We start from the raw sequence: 27571 nt of genomic DNA, 5'->3' as shown, positions 1-27571 counted from the left end.
TGATTGTATTTCTGGAGCTTCCTTCCTGTGTTCCCTGTTGGTCATGCAAATTTACACTTCCACCAGAAGTGCACAGGGTTTTCTTTCCATCATGTCTTCTCTAACACTTGTTGCTCTTGTCTTTTTGATGTCAGGTATCCTAACAGATGTGGTTAGATTTACATTTCCCTGATGATTAGTGATATTGAGCCTTTTGATATATCTATTATCAATTTGTATGTCTTCTTTGGTAAAATTCTATTCAGGTCCTATGCCGAGTTTCAAATCAGGTTATTTGATAGTTTTGTTATTCTTATTGAGTTGTAAATTCTTTACATATTTCAGATATTAACCTCTTCATACTTATATTGTTTGCAAATATTTTCTATCATTCTCATTTACTGTTTCCTTTGCTGTGAAAAAACTCTTTAGTTGGATGAAGTCCCTCTTATTTATTTGTACTTTTGTTGCCTGTGTTTTAAGTGTTTTCTTTTAGGAATTCCATAGTTTTAGTACTTACACTTAAGCCTTTAATCCATTGTGAATTGTGTGTGGGTGTGTGTGTATGTGTGTGTGTGTGTGTGGTGTAAAATGTATCTAATTTCATTCTTTTGCAGGTGAATATAGTTTTCTTGAACCATGTATTGAAGAAAACATCCTTTTCCCATTGTGTATCCCTGCTGTCTTTGTTGAAAACTGGTTGACCACATATACATGATTTATCTTCTGTACTCTCTACTCCATTCCATTGCTCTAACCTGTACCACTAAATCTGAGAAACTTGTGAAGGGCAATGGGGGATTAAAGAATACACACACACAGATATTAAGAAAAAGCTGGAATCAGGTGGAACACTGAACTCTGATGGAGAGACAGTGACACAGTCCTGGCCCAAAAAACTTTATTATATAGAGTCCCATAGTCAGGATGTTAAAGACTATAGAGGCATTGTTCTTTGTGCATTAGAAAGTTACAGGGCTAGAAACATTCTTGTAGCTATTTCACTGTTGCAATGCTTAGGAATTCCTGTGGCACCCAGGAACACTGCTGTTCAAAGTTTCTACTAAGTGGGCAGGCTTGAAGATTACAGTACTTGTCAAGTCTTATAGTTATCTTGCTATGCTCAGAATCCTCTATCCTCTGGGAACTGTCATCTGAGTTCTAGATCAAGACTGACTCAGGCTCTGTGCTTTGCACAGAATCTGACACAACTTCCAGGCTTTGCAATGAGCCTTTTATGGTCAGGGCATCGCCATAGCAAACTGGGCTATCTTGACCCATATGTTTTGTACAGGAAGTTCCTAGCATTTGCAGGCACACCACAGCTGTGAGACAATCAGGGGCACTGATCCAGATCATCGCACTCCACATTCCATTGCATCTGGTTTTATGCCAGGACAATACTGTTTTGATTTTTATCACATTGTAATATACTCTGACATCAGGAAGTGTGATGCCTCCAGCACTGTTCTTTTTGCTTAAGATTGATTTAGCAATTTGGGGTCTTTCATAAATCCATGCAACCTTTAGAATTATGTTTTCTTTTTCTTTAAAATATATCATTGGAATTTCAATAGGGACTGCACCAAATCTGTAAATGTTTTTGGATAGTATGGGCATTTTAAAAAGATGAATTCTTTCCATCAATGAACGTAGGATTTTTTTCTTTTATTTGTGTCTTATTTAATTTCTAACTTCAGTATCCTGGTTTTCAGGATATTTTTCACATATTTCAAATCCTTGGTTAAATTTATTCCTATATATTTTATTCTTTTTGATGCTAATAGTAATGGTACTGTTATCTTAATTTCTTTTTAGATATTTTATTGTTAGTTTATAGAAACACAAATGATTTTTTTACGTTTCTTTGTTATACTCATTGTTAAAATCCCATTTGTTTTACTAAAATAAATTTTGGATGCATGTTTAACTTTTGCTTAACTGTACAGATATGACCAATTAAGTTGATCATTTTGTATCCTCAATGTTACCAAATTTATCAGTTTAAACTTCATTTTTTTTGGTGTATTCTTTAAGGTTTTCTATATAAAAGATCAAGCTATCTATAAAGAGATAATTTTAGTTCTTCCTTTCTGATTTTGATGACTTTTATTTCTTTTTCTTGTCCAACTGCTTTGGCTAGGACTTCCAGTACTAAATTGAGTGGAAAATGTAAGAGTGAACATGTTTGCCTTGTACCTGATCTTAAGGGAGAGGCAGTCATCTTGTCACCATTGAGACTGATGATCACTGAACTTGTCATATATGAGCTCTACTGTGTTGAGGTACATTCCTTCCATACTTGATTGGTTCAGGGTTTGTATCATTAATAGGGTTGGATTTTGTCAGATGTTTTTTCTGATTAATGGAGATAATCACAACATTTCCATCTTTCATTATGTAAATAAGTTATATTGCTTTTATTGTCGCGAATGAGCTGCAAAAAGCCTTTTTCTCTGCATCCAGAGAAAAATTCCATTTAATCATAGAGAATTTTTATTTTGATGTGCTATTTTTTTTTTTCAATTTGCTAACATTTTGTTGAGGACTTTTGCCTCTGTGTCCATCAGGGATCTACCAATTTTCTCTTCTTGGAGTATCCTTGTCTGGTTTGGATATAAAGGTAATTTGGGCCTTGAAAAATGAGTTTGGAAGTGTACTTTCTCTTCAACTTTTTGGGAAGAGTTTGAGAAGGATTAGTACTAATTTTTCTCTAAATGTTTTTTTATAATTCAGCACTAAAGCCATTCAGTTTTGGACTTCTCATTGTGGGGTAGATTGTTGATAATAGATTCAACTTCCTCACTATTTGGATTCTCTGCGTGATCTAGTCTTGGTGGGTAAGTATCTATAGTAGTTGCTAATGACCCTTTGTATTTCTGTGACATTGACTGCAATGTTTCTTTTCTTTTTTTTTCTTTCTGATTTTGAGTCTTTTCTCTGTTTTTCTTAGTTGTAATAGCTAAAATTTTGTCAAATTTTTTGTCATTTCAAATAAGCAAATTTTAGTTTATTGATTTTTTTCCTCCTCTTTTTCTTTCATTTCTTTTCTTTCTGCTATGGTCTTTGTTATTTTCTTCTTATACCTTATTTATAGCTTAGTTTGCTCTTCTTCTCTAATACCTTGAGGTGTAAAGTTAACTTGTTTGTCAACATACTTCTTTCTTCTTTTTAATGTAGACATTTATCACCATAAACATTCCTCTTTGAACTGCTTTTGTGGTAGCCCATAGATTTTGGCCTATTGCGTTTGCATTTTCTCTTTCTCAATATATCTAAAGTTTTTCTTTTTAATTTTTTCGACCTATTGGTTGTTCAGGAAGATGTATTTGGCTTTCCATGAATTTGTGGATTTTTCAGTTTTCCTTCTCTTATTGACTTTTAGTTCCTTGTTATTGGGTTTGGAAACAATGTTTTATATAATTTTAATGTTCTAAGGTTTGTTGAGACTTTTTTTGTGGCCTAACACATGATCTACCTTAGAGAATGTTTTGTTCTGAAAGCAGAGTATTGAAGTCCCCTGGTATTGTTGTGCTCTACCTCTTGTTTCCTTCACATCTTTGATATTTGCCCTATATTCAGATCAGGGGCTCTGGTGCTCTTATATCCCCTTATCCACTGGTTTCTTTATCATTGTGTTATCAAAGTTATCTTATTTATTTTAAGTTATCTTGTTTATTTTGTCTGATATGAATATAGTCACCTCTGCCTTTTCCTTTTCTTATTCCATTTAAATGGAATATTTCCTCTTATCCCTTCACTTTCAATTAATAATGTCTTTAGAGTTGTAGCAAATCTCATGTAGGCAGCATAGAGTTTGGTGTCTTTTAAAAAAAGAAAAAATTATTCAGCCAGTCTTTTGTTGTATAATTTAGTCCATTTATATTTAAAGGAATTTTTGCTCACTGAGGACTCATGTGGCCATTCTGTTAGTTGTTTCTCTAATGTTTTGTAGATCCTTTGTTCCTTTGTTCCTCTCTTGATGTCTATTGGTGTAATCGAATGATGGCCATAGTGGTGTGATTGGACTCCTTTCTCTTTCTCTCTTCTGTGTCCACTTTAGGCTTATGCTTTATGGTTACCATGATGGTTACATAAAATATCTTATAGCTCTAACAGTCTATTTTAAGCTGATAACAACTTAACTTGGCACTCATATAAAAAAAAACTACTTTCTGCCACCCTCACCCCAACAGTTCATGTTTTTGATGTTACTCTGCAGTGGGAGCGGGCAGTTGGGTTTTGGTTGGCTGAATACTCATGGCTGCAGTCCAGAGCAGGCATGCATGAAGCATAGGGTACTGGGCCTGGCAGGGGGGACTTGGGCTGGCAAAAACATCATGCTTGAACTCTATCCTGAGCTGTATAGAGTGACAGCTAGTGCCGTTCTGGTAGGGTGGGAAGGAAGGGAAATGGTGTTTCAGGTCCTAGTGTCTTGGAAGTCAAACAACTTCATAGCAGTGAAACCTGTGTTGGGGATTCTGTGCAGGGTTCCCTGTGGAGCAAGCCACGGGGTCCACACTGCACACTGTGGGGCTGTTAGCAGTGAACACTGTGTGCTGGTGGGGAGGGAGGTCTGTGGTAGCTGTGAGGGCTGTTGGTTCAGAGGCCTCAGGGGTCCTCAAGCCACTGGAGACCAGAATGGTCTCCCAACAGTGCCTGGTATTGATGCCCCCTCTCTCTTCTTTGTCCCTAGCTGACCCTGAACACAACAGCTACAGTGTTCTGAAGTGGAACCCTGGGGCAGTGCTCCAAGGGAAAAGGAAGCTGTGTCTCCCTGCTCTTCTTTTTCTCCACTAAGGTTACTCACAGGCTGGAAGTTCTCTCCCCCATGCCACCAGGGCGATGGGATGATGCAGGTAAAGGAACACTGTAATTCCTGTTATATTTTATGGCTTCCTTGGGTGCTTTTCTCCACTGGGTTACTATAGTTTCTTAGCTGGACATGTGAGATACTGTCGCGAGGGGGCAAAATTGCGATGTAGGCAGTCGAGGGGAGAGAGAAAGAATGTCCACGCGCTTTTGCCCCTTTCGATGCTTTATTTACTCAAATTTCTCAATACCGTTTCACTCTATAGGTTCTTAATCAAGAAAACAGCAATCCTTAATGCTAGGCATTGCAATAGACATAATCAATTCACAACAAACAATTCTAGATTAATTAATTCATAGCAAACAATTCTAGATTAATTCTAAGCACTGCAAAACACACTTAATCATGATAGGCTAATGACAGACATTCCCACTGCATGCTCAGTTCAAAGGTCTTAAGTCTTAGGCTTTGAGTCCAGCAGATGCACACTCACTCAGACGGCGGTGATCAGGTCCAGAACCAAGGCAGGCTTTTCCTGGTGTGGAGTGGACGACCAGTTGAGGAGAGGGTTGTAGGGAGGAATTGCGCCTCTCACCAGGGTCTAGACTAGGCGGTAGAGTTTGAGAGTGGTGAGGATCACACAGAGGATCAGGAACGATGACAAGTGATGGGATGTCAGGTCCTCATCAGGCTCTCCAGCCCGAGGGCATCCTTGTTTCGGCTGGCTGAATCCCTGTTCATTTGCTCTATCATTTTTACTAAATTTGGGGGCTTTTGACCCCCCCTTTCAATCCTTATCAGTTACCACTGGATTTCTCAGTGACATCATTCACCCTGAGGCCAGAAACATCTGGCCTGGTGGTCTCCACCCTGATCTTCTCGCCTTTCCTTCTTATCAGGCAAGGACAGCCTGCCAGGGGCTTCACTCTCTTTTATCAGGGTGAGGGGAAATACCTTGTCTGAGGCATACTGGAGGGATCTGTGGATGTGCCTGGTGAAACTGCAGGTCTTTTAAAATGGAGTTGCTTAAGCTCAGGCCTAAGGCCATCCTAACAGATCTCTCAGAATAGTTTTTGCTCATATATCACTGTCTAATTTTCTTATGGATAGGATGAAGTTGAGCTCAACTACGGTGTCATCATCTTGTTCAAAGGAGTATGTTGTTTAAATTTCAAGTTTTATTTCACATGTTTTTCAAAAAACCTTTGGTACTTCTGCTTGTTGAAATTCTCATCAAAATTAGTGGAAGGTCTTTAAATGGATTTGCATTTCATTCACTATGACTTTTCTGAGTGCTTATAACCTAGGAGAACCGTGAGATGACCAGACACTTGTGCCCTTGCTCTTGGGACATTCTGACAGGTTGTGTAGAGAAGTGGATTGAAAAGGATTCTTGGAAGTCCCAGGGGACATGTGTTGAGTTTTGAAGGTCAGTCTAAATTAGAGGGTGGAATAAGTGGATGCAGCACAGGCCAGGAAAAGGGGCAAGTCCTAGTGAGGCCTGGGGGTCTGACTCAGCCTCTTTAGTCATGGTGGTAGCTCTGGGTTATAAACATGTAGTCATTTGTTGCCAATAAAAGTATGGTTTTACTGGCTTTCAGGACAGATTAAATAGACAATGGCATTCCTCACGGAGTCTGAGGAGGCCAAGTGACAACCGCAGATTAAATCGTACCACTCCTGGGTGAGCTTATGAAAATCTCATTTGTGATGTGCCTAATACCTTGGCATCTTCTTTCAAAGCTGAGCTTTCTGACTGCACCAGAGACCCGCTTTGATGCAACATGATGTAATCTTGATGTATTATCCTTGGCTATCTGTGGGCCTCTTGTGAACTTGCACATTCATAAGTTAATACAAAAATTTCTATGATCTTCACTCTTTAATAATTCAAAATGAGACAAAACATATGGAAACTCAGAGGCATGGCTGAGTACCAAAACTGGATTGAAAACAAACAAAGGAGGCCAGACTAGAAAGCATTCCAGGAACAGGTATAAACACCAAAGTTATAATGAAAATAACTAATGGTTTTGTGTCTACACCAGGCCTAGTGTCATTTGATTCTTACCTTAACCTTGTGCAGTAAACACCTGTACTCTCCCTGTTTTAGAGAAAAGAAACTGAGGCAGACAGGTTAAGTGATTTTTCCCAGGATGTGTAGACAGCAAGTGCCAGAGCTGGGATTTGATCCCAGGGAGTCTGATTCCCAAGCCCACACTCTTAATACCTATTACTAAATATTCTTGCTTATTTGAGGGTAATAACACTTTTTGCTGTTAGTAATTAATTGAGTACCTTGAGCATTGGTCCAGCTTTTTCTGAATAGTGTTTACGTATCAGTCACATGTGCGAGAAGTTGGGCAAGGGATACAGCATGCTCTTGAACCTCAGGAACTCGTCCTCGTTCTGTCACTTGACACATAGGAGTGATCCCAGGATGGCATCTGTCTCCATCTCACAGAGTGGGAAGCTGAAGCTGGAAGAGGCCTAGTGACTTCCGTAGAAGAGTTTCTGGCAGTTGGTGACCAATATTAGGATTCAAGCCTGTTTTCTATCTAGAAATAAATGATCCTGGACACTTTCAAACAATTAACCTGTGGCTGTGACTCGTGGTTGGGAAGCTGGGTGATCCTGAATAAATCACTTACCATCTTGGGATCGCAGTTTTCCTATTTTTAAAAGGAGAGGCTAGATGGCATGATTTGAGGTCCTTCTTTTCTGATATAATTAATGTTGCATGCCAACTCATTATTCAAGATGAAGATATTGGTGATGATTTCATATGTGTTTTTAAATATCAGATTATTAGTTTGTGAATTAAGTGCATTCTAGTTAAAGTCAATAAGAACATCTACACTGAGAGAAAAGGAAAGATAGATGAGTAGTTCTCTTGTTATAGGATCGCAGAGTTCATTACACTGAAAGATGCGAATTAACTATACTTGGGGTCTGAGTTTGAGCCTATATTTGACTATTCCTAAAAAACAACGTTCTGCTGAGGGGCTTATGAACCATTGGCTGGAATGGCCAGGGTCTTTGTGAAGGAGGCACTGAGGTGTCTTCATGCTGAGGGAATGCCCCTTCCATGGAAATTTTTGGTTTGAGGTCAGATTCAACAATCAGAGTCTAATGACATTCTGCTCAGCAGTTGTCCACAGTCTATGTCTTAGGGAAATGGAAGCTATTAGTAAGAAACTAAAACTACACTTTATTTTTAAAAAAGACTATCCATAAATAAAAGATAAGTAGAATAGAAGAAAAGGAACAGGAAAGGCAGGAGGAAGGGAAGTACTGGGAGCAAATGTATCAAATGCTGGTATAATTATATCAACATGAACCCCAATATTATGGGTAACTATAATGCACTAATAAAATAAAGAATAAAAACCAAGCATTTTATCCTTTGTAAAACAAAACCTCAAGACATTGAGTATCAAGATAACACTGTTTTAGATCCTACTTACTGTCAGAGGGCAGCACAAACGCAGGAGAACTCTGGTTGTCCATATTAGCTTGGAACACACTGTGGTCGGCCTGAAAATGGGCCCTAAAACAGAAAGGTCAAACCCTATTTCCTAGAACCTGTAAATTTTACCTTACTCAGAAAAAGGGATTTTTACAGATTTAAGTAAGAATCTTGAAAGGAGGATAGCATCCTGAATTGCCTCTCTGGCCTCAAATTCTAATGGCAAATGACCTTGAGAAAGACACACAGAGAAGAAAGCAATGGGAAGATATAGGAAGAGCTACAATTTAAAGTAGCCAAGGGACATGGGCAGCCGCTGACACCAAGGCAGAGAGGGGTCAAGCACTTTCCCCAGGACCTCCAAAGGTGGAACCTCATGGACACCTTGAGTTTGGACTTCTTCCTTCTAAAACCATGAAAAAATAGATTCTGGTTGTTTTAAGTCCCCCAGTTTGTGGTAATGACACAGACATGGTAGCTGTCATGGTAGAATCTTATAGAAATAAAAGTGGTATCCACCAAAGATGATGTGGTAGATTCTGGAAAAGCTTCTTGGAAGCCCAAGCACAGCCTAATATGGACATGAGAAGGTGCTCTTCTCAAGTGAGAACTGTGAGTGTGGCCCCAATTGCACCAAGGGTTTGCCAAGCCTGGGAAGCCTAGGGTAATTTCTTCAGAACACAAAGCAAATGAACTCTGAGCTGTAGTTTCATAGAAAGACCCAGGTGATTAACACAAACAACCCCATTATCTTTAATATTAATAATACTGTCATATCATTTTATACCATTTAACGTGTCAGTGGCACATGATTCTATGAAGGTCAACTGATTCACTCTTTTTTATATTAAAACATCTGTAACATGTTTTCCAGGTTCTCTCTAAAGTTGACGAGAGGGGTGGAGTGTCTATGATTCTCAACTTGCTTTAATTAAAAGTTATATACATCACTTTTGATTATGGACCTTTGGACCTGGTAAAAATGCCCACAGCAACTGCAAACTAGACTGGAAAATATTGAAGAAACCATGTATGTGTGGCACCATTAATAATCTTTGCCATGTATAGGCTTGAATTGTTATACTTGATTAATTTTTTTTTCACTATAACACCTGTGCTTTGGTTGGGCACACAATAACATTAATCAGTGATTACTTCTTGAGCCAATTAGTTCAAAAGTAAAATTGGCTTCATGTTAAAGCCAAAGCCATGGTCTCTATGAATCCCTAAGACAACATTCTGGTTTGAAGCTTTTGTGATTTTTCTTAAATAAAATTATAATTAAGCAAGGAAAGTAATCAATGAACCCCCTTCCATAAAAAGGAATGAGAAAAATTATGGTGGTCTTGGTAAGTTTTAGGCATTGCTGGATGGTGAGGTTCAAGTTTCCATGTTACAGTCTCAGGTACTTTGCACAGGCCTCCAAGACAGCACGCAGAATTTGTAAGGACAGTGACACCGAAAAAAGTGTGGCTGGCTCTTTGGTGGCAGCACAACCCGCACAATAGACTCAGGGTTGGTCCAGGGGAAATCAAAAAATGCAAGTTTCCTGCTTAGTGCAAAGAACAGGGAGAAGCAAGTGACCTATTTTGTGTGTCACCTAAAGGGACTATTAGATGGGACTTTTTCTGGGTGCTTTGCATTGACTGATCCCTGTTTGGTGATCACATCAATCCTGTTTGGTAGGCTGCATCGTTCCCAAGGAACAGTGAGGAAACTGAGGCACAGACGTTGCAAATAAGCAGCTAGCCCTCTCTCCCTCTGATTCCCTCATTCTTCCAATAGTGCACGGCTTCCCTCATTAGAAAACCAATTTCTTGGACTTCTCTGGTGGTGGGTGCTGCTGGGAAAGTGGGGCTGCTATTGTTGAAGCACTGTGTGACTACAGAAATGGCTCTCAGATCACAAGCTGCAGAAAAATATATCCCCCTTCAGAGGGTCTTTTACAAATAATCTATTTGTTTTTGTCAAGGACAGGTTTTGGTTTCATGGGATACGACTTTGTTTTCAACGACTCATTAAAGAAAGATGACTTACTGCCCTGTTTTCCAAATCTAGTCACAGACCACAATCACTTGCAGGAAATGGAATGTTTACTTGAGTTCATTATACAAGGCTCTGGATATGAGCTGTGGGATTTTTACACCTCATAGCAACGGTATTACAATTTATTTACAACTTCATGTTGGCAGCTGCACAAACTCTTATGAAAAAGGACAATCACACCTTGGGGACCAGTAATTATAGGCAAAGGTATAAATTGGGCAAAGCAGTGTAAGCATTTGGCCCTTAAGTTGAAGAGAATAGAAACGGCTCTGGCAATTGGACAGAAAGCCAGTCTCTTGTTCGTTATGAGACCATGAACTAATTAAACTGAACTTGTCAGAATAGACGGATGAATAGATTGAACTGGATTTTGGCACTGGCCGGTCCCACGCTCATGAAAACCAAGTTGTTTTAGTGATGTCACCATTTGGAACTTTTAACTATGATATCACTTTTGACAGAATTAATGTGGAATTAATACCATATGTACAAGCATTAATAAGTATTGACTTTGAACACTGAGTGATTATTTGAGGTTGGTTTCCAAAGGAAAGCTTTGAGATGTGTCTTTGGGGCATCTCCAGTTATCAGATATCAAACTGAGATTAGACATGGTTTTCGACACGTTCGTAGAATTTTTGGGACAAAATCCACATATGTATTTCTAGAAAATATTTTATAGGAACATGGGTTAAACATGCTTTAATATTAAGAGATCAGAGGATTTAAAATTAAGTTTACAGTTAACTTGCCCAGAAGGTGTTTTTCAATGAATGTTTTGGATTTTAGGTCAAATTAAAACTAAGGCATGAGATGCGCTTATTGATCAAAGTAATGGTTTTCTATTTTTTCAAGACCAAGTGCACTCTCTCATTCCTTTTCTTACCCTTGCAGACACTGTATAGAGGAGATCTATCTTCTTTATGTCCATCACAACCAGTTCTTTTGAATCTTGGGGGTGAGATGAGGTACGAAAGTGTTTACTTAATAAGTAAACAATTATTTAATGCCTTATACAATCTGGTCACTCTTCACATCTCTTCAGATGTCTTGCAACTAATTCTTTATACTTGAGAGAACTGGTCATCTCAAAAATATTATTACAGCCCAACAACTTGGCACGTATGAGTTAAGCAACAGGCATAGGAAGGCCCAGGAAGCTCAAAATGGTACCCTGGCAAAGGGTGGAGCCAGAATGGAGTCAGGCCTGTTTTTGAATGGTACAATATAACTCATTGGGCAGGATTTCCTGTGGGTCACTTTTTATGGTGTATCTCAATCTTTAGAGTAGCCCACTGTACAGTTAAGGAGACTGAGTGTCTGAGGGATTCTGTTACCAAGAACTGAACTCACACTCATTCAACTTCAAAGACCAGGCTTTTTGGAACAGGATGTCCTGATTTCCCAGTGTTTCCTTTCCAGGTGAGAAGCAGATAGATCAGGTGAAAAGGAAGCAGATAAACCTTGAGTTCGTGGTGAGAAGACATGTGTTCAGAAAACTTTGGATCCAGTTCTGGCTTGGCCACCTCACTGCTTTGGCAAATCTCCCAGCCTCTTCTGAGTCTTCTTCCTCTGGGATGCCAACATCCCCTCGGAGGAGTTCCTGTCAAACCTGAAGGAACATCAGTAAGTGTTATGGAATGCTATTTTAATGTTTGTTATAATTATTGAAATGTGATGTTTTTCACTGAAGTCAATGGTCTATAGTGTTTAGTTTGTAAATAAGTATTCTACAAAAGAGACATGATTTATGAGGATGTTTAGCTGCCTAGTACAATACTGTCATAAGAACAACCTTTCATTTTAAAATTATTATAAAGAAAGTGATAACAGAACCCACATAGCCCAGCAGCATGGACTTTGGAACAGGACTGTCCGACCAACTTTGTCAATGTCTCGCTGTGGTTGTGTAGGCAAGGAAATCAGACTTCCTAAGCATTATTTTTTGGGAAAGTGGGAAAAGAGTTCCTCACTCTGTAGGTTGTTCTATTAATTTGCTAGAATGTTCATGACCCAAGACCACATGCCTAGCAGCTTAAACACCAGGAACTTACTGTCTGACAGTTACAGAAGCTACAGGTCCCAGGCCGGATGTTGGCAGAGCTGCTTCCTCCTGAGAGTTGCAAGGAGAATTGGCTCTATCCCAGCAGTTGACATTGCTGTCGATCTTTGGCCTTCCTTGGCTTGGGGAGTTATCATCTTGATGTCTGCCTTCAAGTTCACATGACTTCTCCCTGCTGGAAAGACTGTATACAAATTTCCTCTTTTCAAAATACTGTAAGCTTTACTAAAGTAGGGCCCACTCTAATGGCTTATTTAAACTAAGTATATCTTCAAGGACTCTACCCAGACAAGGTCACATTCTGAGGTACTGGGCTTCGACATATGAAAATTTGGGGAAATTCAACCCACAACAGCTGTCGGTGGTTAAAGAAAGAGATAATGCACATGACTTATATGTCTCTCACCCCTGTGCTGTGAGGGTCTCACTCCTGTTGGTTCAGGGTTAGGCGGGAATTGAAAACTTGGACTTGCTCTTTTTATGGCTCTGCACAGAAACTTTATCACAGGGAATGGAAGCACAGAGTTTGTATTCATTAATTATAGTTTTCTCCAGTTCCCTTGGAGTTTTTCCTGATTTTGTGAGCTGCGGAGGGAAGTCCAGCCCTTCAAACAGACCAATATGTCCTGCCCAGCCACCTGCTTTGGATTCAAGTCTTTTCTTCCTTCCAGACAACTCCCAGGGGCTTTGTAACAGATGTGTAAAATGTTACAGGCTACCTTTTCATCATTTGTATTAAATTAAAACACACAAAAAACTTACATGAAAGGTTTTTCCCCAATGCATTATATACAAAGAGCATATTAATGTTTCATTAGAAAAATCAAGTTAAGATTTATGGAGAAATTAATAGATACAAATAATAACCACACGAATAACCACTTAATTGGACACTAATCTCTTCTAGGCATACAAATACATGAAGAGATTCACACAGCACTGGAAGTGGACTATTGTACAGGCAAGGAAACTGAAACTTGAATGAACTACAAGTTTGAAGGCCAATGGCTGGCATGTGTCTGCAGCAGCCCTGACAGTTTTGCTTGCCATCTGTTCTGATTCCACAATCCAATATGAAAAAGAATGAGATGGGTGTTTACCAAGGGGGAGAATTTTCTGTCTCCTAGGACTGCACCTACTAACCCCCATTATCTAGTATCTCGCAGTCTCAATTTCCTCATTGGAAAGATGTTGCATATTTGCAAGGGAGGATTTATGAGGATTGTCTGTGAGAACTTGTGACAGAGGATTGATCTCATGCTGGAGGCTCAACACATTTTGTTGAAGAATAAGATAATAAATAATAAGTGAGTTAATAAGGAAATGTAGCTGATCCTTAAACATGAGTTTATAAACAAACATCAGGGATTACCACTGAGAGCGTAACTGCTAGAATTCATATTGCATTACTTTTTTAACCTTTATTTTATTTATTTGTTTATTTTCATGTGGTGCTGAGGATCAAACCCAGTGCCTCACACATGGTAGGCAAGCGCTCTACCACTAAGCTACAACCACAGCTCCATTGTATTATCTTGAAGATATTTAAAAGGCAACATCAGTTCAAGAAGAAATGGATCTCAATTTTGAAGCTCTTTTAGAACACTTTCCTTGGAGCTGAACCATTTGATAAAATGTAAAAGGTGTTTTATTACTCCTCAGAATGACTGCATGACACAGACATCACTTGGATTCCATGTTCTCCACCAGCCATCTTCAGATTCAGGCAGAGAGAAATAAAGTGGACATGTCACAGAGCCCAACTGTGAACCCAAGTAACTTGGCTCCAGAGATGCCCTCCCCCCATTATGTTAACATAGCATGCAAATGGAAGGATCTGTGGGACCTTGGGTAAGTTTTAGACTCTGATTTTCCAATCTGTGGCACTGAGCAAGATGCTTCACCTGTCTAGGCTTAATTTTATCCTATATGAAGTGGAGATTGCATACTATCTACCTCACAGGGAAAGGTGAAGATTTAATATGATGATTTCTCCTCAATTCTTAGAACAGTTCTTAACATACCATGTCTTCAATGCATGTCCACCACCAGCATAATTATTGTGTTGGGCTATCAGAGCAGGTATGAGTCAAAATGGGGCATTGAATAAAGCCCTCTAGTCCCACTCTGGTACATGCCCAGCATCTCCAACAATACCCAGACATTTCAGGACCACACCATTTACTTGCCTGGAAATCCAGAAAACCAATAACTTCAAAAATAGTCTTCTATAAACAAAAATGCAGATTTTTTGGGTACATCCAGCAAACTCTGCTATAAAACCACATTTTCAATGTTTTAGATGGAATTAGGATGAATTTTGAAAAAAATTTATTTTTTGAGATTTTATAAAAATAAATATCAATTAACATTTACTCCATTCTGGTTATTGTCTTAATCATCTTACATGAAGTATCTTACTTAATTTTTAAGTGCATGAAATAATATTCTTACACTCGTCATTGTTCAGATGAAGAAATTAAGATGTGGAAAGTCTAAATAACTTGCCAAAGTCACTCAGCTGATCAATGGGAGACCTGGGATTTGACTCCTTGGAGTCTGATCTCATATAGACACTCTCGTTAACTAATTCTGTGGCACTTAGATTCATAGTTTTTCCAAATATGTTAGCAAATATGTTTCTCTTTCTTTATAAAATAAAAATTAATTCTAATTTTTATGCTTGGAAAAATAAAGTGCATAATGTCGGTGTTGGCTATCTTACCCCTAAAGTCTTTAGTAAAAACAAAAAATAAAAATCGTAATTCATGATGCTCTTCCTGTGGTACGCAGAGCCATGACCCACCACCCCAAAGAAGTCCACCTACTAATTTCCAGAATTGGTGAGTCTGTTACTTCACATCTTAGAATGTGCTTGCAGATGTTAAGTGGACGATGATGAGGTGGGGAGGTTATTCTGGATCTCCAGGGCCCCCAATGTAATGGCAAAGATTATTCCAGGAGGGAGGGAGGAGAGCAGGAGAATGGGATGTGAGGCAGATGCTGGGGAAAAGAAGAGAGACGAGGAGATGGAGAGAAAGAAAAATTTGGGATGGCCTGCAGCTCTTCTGAAGGTGGAGGAAGGGCCCCAAGTCAAGGAGTGAAGGAGACTTCTAAAAGCTACACACATAAGGACAAGGAGGCTCCCTGAAGCCCAGCAGAGCGCAGCTGGTTTGTACTTTGATCTGTAACAACTGCAAAGTTTTAAAGAACAATCTGTTATTTTCAGCTCCTAGATTTGCAGTAGTTTGTTGACGGCACCGTGGGGAATGACCATTCTCCCAAAGGCTCCTGTATCAGGAGTCTGTGCAAACCATGTGGGTCATCTTCTTCCTCCTCACTTTTATAGATTTTCTCTTCACTCAGAAATAAGGACAATGACCCAGTAATTCCACTCCTAGGTCATGGGAAAAGAAATGAAAACACATATTCACACAAGAACACACTACACGGATTCAGAGTAACTAAAATGTGGAAACAACCTAAATGTAAAATAATTGGTGAATGGATAAACACGATATGCTAATACATATAAAATGTCATTTGTCAATACAAAGGAATGAAATGCTGATGAATTCTAAAACCACCTACATGAACCTTGAAAATGTTATACTAAGTGAAGGGAGCCAGTCACACAGGCCTCAGCTGTCTGATTCCACTTAAATGAAATGTTCGGAATACATACACACACACACACACACACAAACAACAACAACAACAACAACATATTATGGTTTCTGGGAGCTGGGAATAGAAAGTGGAAGAAGGAGAACAGTTACTAGTGGATATGCAGTTTCTTATGGAGTGACGAAAGTGTTTAAGACTTAGTTGTGGCCACAGATGCACAAGTGTGTACATAGACTGAAAATCACTGAATTGTGCTCCTTAAAAGGATGAATTTTATAGTATGTGAATTGCATCTCAATAAAGATGTCAAGAAAAAAGGTGAGGGAGGCAAGTATTTATACGTAGGTAGTAGATATCTCCATGCTTTGTTTGGTATATTAGGATTCTGCAACAAAACAGAACTGATAGGATAGGTAGATAGGTAAAGACATGATTGATAGATAGATAGATAGATAGATAGATATTGGTAGATAAAGAAACAGAAATTGAGATTTATCAAAATGAATTGTTTCACACCATTATGAAAACTGAGAAGTCCCATGACCTGCCACCTTCAAGCCGGACACTCAGGACAGCTGGTGATGTAGTTTGAAGCCCTGAGAGCCAGAAGTCAATGGTGTAGACTCCAAACTGGGTGTGAGGTCCTGGAGAACCAGGAGCACCAAGGGCAGGATCAATGGTCCAGCTGTTTGGCAGAGTCAAATTCTCCTTTTCTCTACCTTTTTGATGTTTTCAGGCTCTTGAAAGATTGGCTGATGCCCACTCACATGAGTGAGGATGGATCATCTTTTTTTCCGTCTACTGATCCAAATGCTTATCTCTTCCCAATCACTTGCACAGACACACCCAGAGTGTTTAACCAGATTGCTGGGCACCCTATATCCAGTGAGGTGGACATGTAAAGCTCATTATCCCATCAGCCCTGAGTGATTTTCTTGGCACTTGTCTTCCTTTGTTTTCACAATGGATAAACCACCCTGTGTGTAGAGTATGACCAGGATCTAGGGGGAAAAATATTAGCCGAATCTGACAAGTGTGTCATCAGATAGGTGACAGACAGGACCCCAGAGGTCCCTGAAGAGCAAGCAATGAGGGAAGGATCTGAACCCTGATTTTGCAGCTTTCCAAGCCTTTGTTAGTAGAGTGAGCACTTGTTTCTCTTTTCCATCGATGGTTTGCTCTTAATAAACACCCTTAGAAGGAGCAGATATTAAGAGAATCATTTAGAAGAAGAGCAAGTACCAATGTCCCATGGTTGGGTGGGGTGGGTGGTGAGCAAAACTCTCTGAGGACCTCTGGTCAGGCTTTATGTCTATGTGATTGTCCTAGAAATGCCTTGGTCCTGGTACCTCAGCTAGCACCTGCTACCTCAGCTTGCCTAGCACCAAGGCAGTTGTGAGAGTTGAATTAGAGGTAGCAATTCATATTCTAGCAGTATCTCACTTTTGTTTCTCTTAACCTTTCACCAAGGAGAGTAAAATTTTGCTTAATAGAAAGGCCTGACACAATGGAGAAAATAGACATTATGAGGAACGTCTAATTCACATGACATGAAAGAAGCGAGCTCCCAGGCCAGCTGGGCCCACCCCCATCTCTATAATCAGATGCTCAGCCCCATAAGGCAACACAAAGACCTCCTTTCTCAAACCCCAACAAAAGCCCAACTCTCAAATTTCAACAAATTTGCCTACTTTTGGTCATTATATTTTTGTATACTTACCTTTCTTTATATATTATAATCTTAATGAGGGAATATTTAACATATATTTTCATATGCTATATTGAAATCTACAGTACCTTTAATTCCTTCCTTCATTCATTAACTTCTCCAGATGTTTGTGAAATGCACACTATATACTAGGCACAGTGCTCAGCACTCAGCATAAAGAACCCCAAACACGTATCTATTTTCATGAAGTTCATGGTACAGACATTCATTGAAATTCAAAAGGAAGAATACACGAAAATAATGTACTGTGTCTAAAAGAAAGAAGCCACTTGCCTAACTTTCAGTTGACTTATGGTTATAATGAGAGGTGGATTGGGATTGGTGGATAGTAAGTATTTAACAAATTACTTATTCTTTTCCTAATGCAGTATAGAGCTGTGAAAGCAAGTGGTTTCTTGATGATGCACATGAACTGTAGAGTTATATTTAATAAAAAAAAACCATCCATAGTACTTACAGAAATAGCATCTATTGTAGCTGACATGAACTATACAGTCAAATGACAATTTTCAGTATGAAGAGATATATTCCATGTTTGTATAATGTTATGGTTTGGATGTGAGGTGTCCCCCCAAAGTTCATATGCGAGACAATGCAAGAAGGTTTAGAGGAGAAATGACTGGGTCCTAGTGGGGATTCATTGAATGGTAACTGAAGCAGGTGGGGTGTGGCTAAAGGAGGTGGGATTTGGGGGCGTGCCTTTGGCATATATATTTTTATTTGGTGAGTGGAGTCTCTCTCTGCTTTCTGATCATCAAGTGAGCTGCTTCCCTCCACCACACTCTTCCACCTCTAAAGTGTTATTTTACTTCCAGAGCTGAGGAATGGAGCCCACTGTCTATGGACTGAGACCTCTGAAACTGGGGGGGCCCCAAATAAACTTTTCCTCCTCTACCATTGTTCTGGTCAGATCTTTTAGACAAAGCAGCACAAAAACTGAAGAAGACATATAATTTTATCAAAATAGATTCTACTGTCTGTTTCACTAAAAAGAACCAATTAAAAAATTATGGATACCTTTTGCAAATTAGGATTATTTCCAACTAGATCTAGAATGTGTATATCATATAATCCAAGATTTTAGTCAACTGAGGGGAAAAATACTTTGCTGGACCCAGTTCACCCTCTTTTACACATTTTACAATGGGTAGGATTTTAATCAATCAACCTGCTGCATTGTTCACACCGTGGCTTTGGAAATGTTAGTGCCTTTTTCTTTCAGTTGCATCTCCAGAGCTCAACTCCGCAAGATGCTAAGGACTCCTTCCTTAACTGCAGTGAACCAACACCAAATAAGAAGATCTTGAATTTTTTTGACAGGCGCTTTGGACACTCGTCTCTGAAAACAAAAGAAGGAAATTCTGCCACCTAAAACAGCATGTCTGGACCATGTAGGGACAAGAAATCAGTCATGAAAATAGTAGAGAGAAGAATCAATGTTCAGAGAATATTGATGGTAAGAGCAGAGGGTATATGGCAGGCCAGGCTGGAGGGAAAGAAAGGGACAACAGTAGAAGAGGTGCCCAAGGTTGCAGTTGTCCGGGAGATATCGCAGCTCCAGGCTTGTTTCCAGCCTCCTAGTCTCCTGAGTCCTTGAGGGTGTAAATTTGGATGGCCCAGTGCTCTCCTGTTGGCCCTGTCTCTGAAACTGTCACATGAGTTGCTTGGTCTGATGCTCTGGCTTTCCCCACCTGCTCTGAGGACTAAGAACTGACTTATGGGGATGCTTCTCCCTCTACTGAAGTGTCCTTCCCTGTGGAGAGAAGCCCATCAGAGTGACATTGTTCGCATCTCACCTTGCCTCCATGAGCTCCTCCTGAGGGTTTTTCCGATGACTGGGATGTGAAGGCAAAACTAGGCATGCTTAGCCTGGTCCCATGCTGTTCACATTTCTCTCTTAAACCAGATTCTCAACAGGGAGAACTCCTCTCTGCTGCTCTAAACAGCATGTTTTTAGGGACTTGCTTCTCACGAGGTAGTCTAACATAGCCAAGGTGGGATGCAAAAGGCTATGCAATTGTAGTGTTTTTTGTTAAGAAATTCAATTTCTCATGATCTAGCCTCTGCTAGCAATAAATTGCTTTTTAAAAAATTATCTTTTTAATTAATTAATTAATTTTTGCATTGCAATTTTTAATACACCATTATACCATAATTTATCATATCTCTGATTATATATAAGGTATGTTGACACCAAATTCACATCTTCATACATGTATTTTGTATAATGATGAGGGTATATTATAATTATAATACAAAAATAAACAAATTAATTAAAAATATATATTTATCTTTTAGCTGTAGTTGGACACAATACCTTTTTATTTATTTATTTATTTATTTATTTATTTATTTTTATGTGGTGCTGAGGATCGAACCCAGGGCCTCACATGTACTAGGCATGTACTCAACCATGGAGCCATAACCCTAGCACCTAAAATTGCTATTTTATCTTCTATCTGCTCATACCTTTATATTATTCAGAGTGATATTCAAATTTGAGTTGGGTATTTGCTGGGGACCCTTAAGGTCATCTTTCCCTGTCCCTAAACTTGCTCTGCCACTTGCTCTAATTTTGCTTTTTTGGTCTCAGTATGTTCACCTCAAAATGTCCTTTCCTGATTTACAGCCCTGAAAAATGAGTTGATGTGCAAATTTTGAATAACTGCCTAAAAGGTGTATAATCTTGGCCCATTTATTCATTTTTAATCATCTTTGTACTTTCAAAATAAACATTTAAAAGAGGATTCTTATTCTAATAAAATTTTAAACTTGGGAAGCACACTCAGCAATCCATTGGTTATTTTATGCAAATGGTATTTGTTAACCACCCACAACACACTATTTATTGAGAACAAGGCAATAAGACATGGTCCTCAAAGTTGGCCATTTTAGTGGGAGATAGAGCCACTCAAAGACAATTATACTAAAAAAGGAAGCTCAGTGATAGATATATGAATGCTCTCTAAAAATGACTTGGCTGAAATGACATAGAAGATGTATTTTCTCATCTTGAGAGCACACTTGGCCTAAAGATAAATGTCATACACCACCATGAACCAGAGCAACCTAATTGTGGATTGTTTGGAATGTGATCAGAGGTACAAAAAACGATGGAAGGCTCTTTAAGAGTAAGGTTTTGTTTGATTGCTTTTGTGTACCCTCAGCTTAGAATAATATCTGCATACAGTAGGTATTCAGTATATTATTTCATCTATTTGTACCCCATCTATCCATCCATCCATCCATCCATCCATCTATCCATCCATCCATTTATCCTGCTAACTACTTCATAAATATTTCAGTGCACCTTGAAAAGGTACACCAAATGAACAATGAAACAATGATATTTATTGTTTCAGATTAAAAGTCAATAACTGTTATCACAAAACAGCTACCAAAAGGCCAAGTCCCTACCATGGAGGTGAATCTCTAGATGACCGTTGCATTGTCAGGAAGCTCAAGTCTCTAAACCACCCTGCACTGCACATTGGAGGCTTTTATCTTGCACGACAGGTGGAGTGGGTGAGTCTGAACATATTCCACACAGGCCATGGTGGTTTCTAAGCGAGGACTTTGAGGTTCCCTCCATGCTGACCCTGCTGGGGAGATTCCATGTAAGCACCCCTCATCCCCACTTGTTCCTGTAAGATGAAGCTGTTTGTGCTCAGTCCTCCCTGGGCCATTTGCCAGGCTGTGAGCCACCTCCTGTAGAACTTACTGAGATCTGATCTAGGAAGCATATCTGTCCTCTCTCCTCTGGTGACAACCAGAAAATTGGCATTTTTTTTTTACACTGCCAAACAGCCCTCTTTTCATATCTTACCTTCCTGAGGTAAGATATAAAAGTGTCTTAACCATTCTGAGGAAGATGAAGATGGATGGAGTGAAGTCAGGGAGGAGGTTGGAAGGGTGGGAGTTAGCATTGGCACAGAGGAGGAACATATTTTTATCTATGACAGAAAGGAAAATGAAGGACAAATGAAAATGTAGAAATATGAGGCAGAGAGACAATTTGGACACTACTGTGTGGATTAAAAAAATCATGAAGTACTTAGATCCAGATGTGTATCAGCTGCTAAAGTAAGGCTGTGTAACAAATCATGCCCACTCAGTGGCAGACAGCAATAAATATGCACTTCTACCTTATCAACAAGGATCATGTCGTTTAGGATGGGCTCTGTCTGTATCTGTAGGCTGCTCCGTTCCACATGTCCCTCATCTTTGTCTGAGGCTCATGGGATATCCTGATCATGTCTTCTGCATGACTATGGCAGAGTGCAAGAGAAGCAGTCCAAGTCATTCAAGAAATTTTTGAGGCTGTGCTCGTATATTGCCCAAAGTAAGGCCAGAGCGAGAGCACTTTGTAACCTATAAAGTTATACAGCACTGATCTGAGGCGGGGGAGAATTGGGACCGTTGTTAAAATCAACAAAAGATCATTTACTTTTACCTAGGCTCTGACTCCATCTCCAAAAAATTTTAATAATTTCAACACTTAAAAAATATGGCAATGTAAGGACTGTGATATTAATTCTTAGCACCTGAAAATTCTCAGAATAATCCTCTAGCCATTAACCAAATAGCAAATCAAAGAATGCTGTATTTTTAAAAGTCCTTATAGATCATTTATTCCACCTGTTTATGTTAAAAATGGGGAAACTGAGAACAGAATAGATGGATAATAGAGAAAGCTCACATCAGAAGCTGAACTCGAACGCACTATAATTTTTATTTTAGACTTTATGCAGCACTGTACTGGCACACAGATTAAAACCCCATTTTTCAGATTGCTGACTAAGGAATGGAGTTGCATCCTTGTGGTCCGATAGCAGCACAGGGTCTCTCTGCTTATTTATCCATTTGTCCATTCCAATGTCCTCCTCTCACCCAAGAGGACCCAACTAATTTGGAAAGAGGAAGAAGTGAATGTTCCTTTGGAAGTCATAATGCTGTGGAGTGGAGGTGTGATATAGAGCTTACAAATTAGATATTAGCTTGTAATGTGATCTAGCCATGAGGGATGCCGACCCGGCTGGGGCCAGCCTGTGCAAGGAGTCAAGCTGCAGGAAAGGGAATAATCCCCCTTTATATGGCACTGGTGAGACCGCACCTGGAAAACAGGCCCCTGTTCCAAGCCTGGGTACCCAGGCCATGTGGACAGGGAGAAGGAAACTGTATGATTCATTCGGAGCTGGAGGAAATGACCTAGGGGGGAGAGATTAAAGTGCTTAATGAGTTCTCTTTCCTCCCTCGAAAGGGACCGACCCCCTAGCAGCTGAGAGGCTCTGTGGGCTGGTCCACTGTATTTGGATCTTTGGGTCTTTGAGGTAAGAGGCCTTGCAAATGTGATTCAATGGCTCCAATCCATCCCGTGCCCTCTGCCTCCTCCTCTTTATGTTTCTTTGCTCTCTCTGGACTCTTCTCAGGTGTTCAGAAGGCTGTCCTACCTTTGGGCTTTTGTAACCATATCTCCCTTTGCCTGGCATCCACCCCCTGACTTTCATCCTTGGCCCCCTGAGTACTGTCCAGCCTGCCTGGCAGCACCAGAAGGCCTCCAAACCTGTTCCAGCATCGGCACATCTCCTTGCCCCTCTGTTCTCACCTTTACCAGCTTTCCCAGTGCCTTTCTCTGGGAAACTGTCTCTCTTTTGTCCCCTGCTCATTATATAGCTGGTACATTGTGAGGGTCAGTGAATATCTGCTAAGGTTTGCAGAGAACTTAGCAGTCATGTGTGGGGCAGTTCAGCTGGCCTCAGGAATACTACCTGTGCAGGGCTGCCTGCCTGAGATGCACAACTCCTAGTCCTGACCCATCCGAAGGCACCAGGAAGGATGCTGGATTAAGATGCAATCCACGTGGGTTCTATTCTGGATGTCCTGCCTATTAGCCATAGGATGGAAGGAATGTCGTGGATCTTCCTTGAGCCTTGGCTTTTTAGTCTGTCTTTCCGTGGAGTTGTCTGAATTAGTGCAAATCCTCATCGTAATCACTGCATGGTCACCGATCCAGACAATCTAACCTTAAATCTAACCTTTGCTCTTCACTGGTCCAGCTGCATGATTTCTCTGAAAGTTCCATTCCTCCTTTTGGTGTGGGATAGTCATATCTGTACCACACCCAGAGCTTGTAGAAGGGAATTTAGGGTTAATGGAAGATGGTGGAGAAGAGGTGCTCAGCATGGGCAGGAGTAGCCACACCCATTCCTGGGATGCCTCTGGGAGGCTATGGGCAGAGACCTGTGTGCCAAGACAGGTTCACACCATTTGAAATCCACCAGGAAGCCTGAGCTGGAACCCTGGGCCATCAGTATCCTCCTGTCATCCTAGGAAAGAGCTGGGCAGGGAGGTTTCCTCATGGGGCAGACATGACTGCCAAGGCCCAGAGGTGCCCATGGGGTGCAGAGCTGGCGTGCACTTCTAATTGAGTCAAATTCTCTTCTGCAGGCTATATGGGGCCAAGGGGATCTCAGATTCAGCAGCTCTCAACATTTTTGTAGTGCCTGGTGACTCACATGTCTCAGAATGGTCCCTGGGCAGCAGGGCCTTGTACATTGTAGCTGTCATCTGTACTGACGAGAAGAAAGGAATGGCTGTCATTTAAAACAAAATCTGATCTCACACTCTCTGACCCCCTCAGGGAATTTTTGAACCAATTCAAAATTGGGTATATGATTTTTATTTAGGAAAGCATATGGATTGGTGGGACTAGCTGAGAAAAAGACCTGCAGACTTGTCCTGCATCCAGAGATGTGACAGCATGGACTGAGTCATGTTGCTGGGGTTGAAGCCTGGTGCCATTCCTATAAGCAAGTCCTCCACCTGAGTATCGTCTATGCAGAGGGGATGAATATATATATATATATATATATACACACACACACACACACACACACACATTATATGATATATAATGTGTATTCCAATAACTAATGGGAGGCAGAACCCCACAGAAAGATGCAGAAAATGAATATTCTTTCTTGCTGGAAATGGCACTTATCTTTAGGGCAGAAATCTCATTGTCTTGGAAAGAGAAATCAAAGAGTTCTGACCAGCAGCTTCCTGCTGGCCTCATCTGGGCTCAGAAATCAGCCAAATTCTCCTGTAAAGTAAATGTGCAGAGTAGGTTTACAGTTATTACAGGATATATCTTCCACTGCCTTTCTGGTATGAACATAGTCTGATCCACACTCCTGGACTGTATTACAGAATTGTTTTTTCCTGTGTATTCTCTGATTTGTTTTAGCATCCAAGAGGTAAAATCATTGTATGTGTGCTAATGCTCCGTCACTGCCTGATTGGGTGACCTAAGAGCAATGACTTTTGTGTTTTGCTGCATCCTTTTACTAACTCAAGAACAGATCTACTTGTTCCTGTTAACATCAAAATGTAGGGTTGTTTTCTTAAGACTCCAATGAACTTCTAGCAGTTTCTTTCCAGGGGCTATGCAGTCTAATACAGCCTTTGAGATGACTTGGGGCACTTTGAAAGAAAGTGTGACCCCTATGGTATGCGCACATTGGGCCCCTCCTATTGGAGCCTCTTTGGTTATTGCATATGCCTTCATATAATTAAAGGATCACTATTGGGGATTTGAATCCAGCAACACAAATGGGAACTCTGGTCTCCTAGGTTATTTTTGATCCTGATTGCCCTCAGTCATGTCCCAGTGACGCCGGGTGTGCTCTCCCACCTTCACGGGACTTAGTCACTCCCTCTCACCTCTGCTGAATGCTTACTTCAGGGACGAGGCTCCCAACTGCTGGCTGCTGAAGAAGCCAGTCTTGCCTTAAAGGCACCATTTAACTCAGTACTTATTTTCTCTAATTCTATTAGAATTCCCCATGATTCTGCATCCCTTCTTCATTCTTCTCCTTCTATCTCACTGACCAACCATTTGCCAAGTGTCTGTAAGGGGATCAGGGCGTGGAAGATTAGAGAATTAAAGGTCAATAATGACATTTTCTGTCTTCGAGTGATTCCTAATCCAGTGAGTTTGCATCTTATTCTCCTGGGTGACGCTTTAGTCTTGGTGCTTTATTCTTTTTGGTCTGAATCTTCGTGTGTGAGCTTTGGCTGAATTTTTGCCATTCTCTCTCATCTCCTTTCCATTTGCTCTCTATTCAGGCGACTGAATTCCACTTGCTTGGTTTACCTTATCAGCCCTTTAATCCTGACCTTTCTGACTCTGCCAGTGTCTGGACCTGTATTTTTCCGTGTTGTGCATCTTCCCTTGGATCAGACCCAGGAATCACTATGGGCTGTGCGGCTTAAAAGAAGAGCTTAGAGAAGAGCCTATTAAATAGCGAATGACAAAGACTTTAAGGAAATTCACCAATCCAAGAACTCTGCTGTTTTTTGAAAAATATTTCAGTCATGCAAGCACTTGAGAAGATACTGGAAAATGTGAATTAAAATGAGATTTTGTTTTTTATGATGAGCAATGGAAAAATTGCTTGTGTTTTGGTTTTTTATTAAACATAATGACTCTAAGTCAAAGAAGTGGATACACTTGAGAACAAACAATAGAACCTTTGAGTTCAAAATTGTTTTCAAAATAAAAAAAGCGAATTTCAAAGTGAATACACTAAAGTGTTTTATTGTGTATTGAGTATATTTATAATCCCACTATCAAAAGGCTATGGTAAATGTTTCTGTTTGATCTAAAGACTTCAAATAAGTGACTCAACACATTTAAATTTGAATCCTTATGTCCCTTGTTCTCACACACCTGTTTGTCTCCTCTTCTTAGGGTATTAGTTGATGACATCATAAAAGTAATATACGTACCTTCTTTGAAAAGTTTTGGATGTCCATAGTAGGGGAAAAATTAACTATTCCTCATTCTCTATTCTTACCCTCTTTCTTTTTTAAATTAATTTTTAATTTATATATGACAATGGAATGCATTACAATTCTTTTTACACATATAAAACACAGTTTTTCATATCTCTGGTTGTGTACAAGGTGTACTCACATCAATTCATGTCTCCTTACATGCACTTTAGATAATAATGTCCATCATATTCCACCATCATTTCTAACCCCATGCCCCCTCCCTTCCCCTCCCACCCCTCTGCCCTATCTAGAGTCCATCCATTCTTCCTATGCTCCCCGTCGTCCCTACCCCACTATGAATCAGCCTCCTTATATCAGAGAAAACATTCGGCATTTGGTTTTTTGCTTACTCTCTTTCTTAAGCTTCTCTTATTGATAAGATTATTTATGCTCTTATTTCTAAGAATTGCTACTAAAATAATATTAAATAGTATATTATAACGTACTTCTTGATTTTTCTATTGACTGTTATGAAAAATGGGACTTTGGCTCACATTTACTGGTCTTGTTAAATATTACATTTAAAAATGTGATTCTTGAAACATCCCACTTAGATAGTGTTTCTTGATTCCCCATTATTTACAAAGAGGAAATCAGGGCTCCACCATTGACATCTCCTTTTCATGTGTCTCCCATATTAGTGATACAATTACTAATTCTGAATTAGAACTTTAACATTTACATCCTGTTTTTTTATTATATTTTGCTTTTTCAAAAATGATGCTAAAGATTTAAAAACAAAGAAATATCTTCACAGTATTACCATGATGTCAATATGATAATAGTAAACATACTGTAGAACCAGAAGGTAGGTTTGGACTCAGAATGAAAAGAAAAAAAGTAATCTTAGGTTATTTAGAATTGACAAAGAACATTTTCCATGCTACATTCAAACTGATGTGCTTTTCTTGGATTCTAATTGCTTGATGTCATGCCACACTCTAGTTTGCTGTATGCTTCAACCAGGATGTTCTTATACACCTTTGGAATTTTCTTGCTAGTTCTAAT

This window comes from Marmota flaviventris, chromosome 7, assembly GCF_047511675.1.
Source record: "Marmota flaviventris isolate mMarFla1 chromosome 7, mMarFla1.hap1, whole genome shotgun sequence".
NCBI classification, from domain to species: domain Eukaryota; kingdom Metazoa; phylum Chordata; class Mammalia; order Rodentia; family Sciuridae; genus Marmota; species Marmota flaviventris.
The sequence above is the reverse complement of the archived record's forward strand: the minus strand, read 5'-3'. Positions refer to the sequence as shown.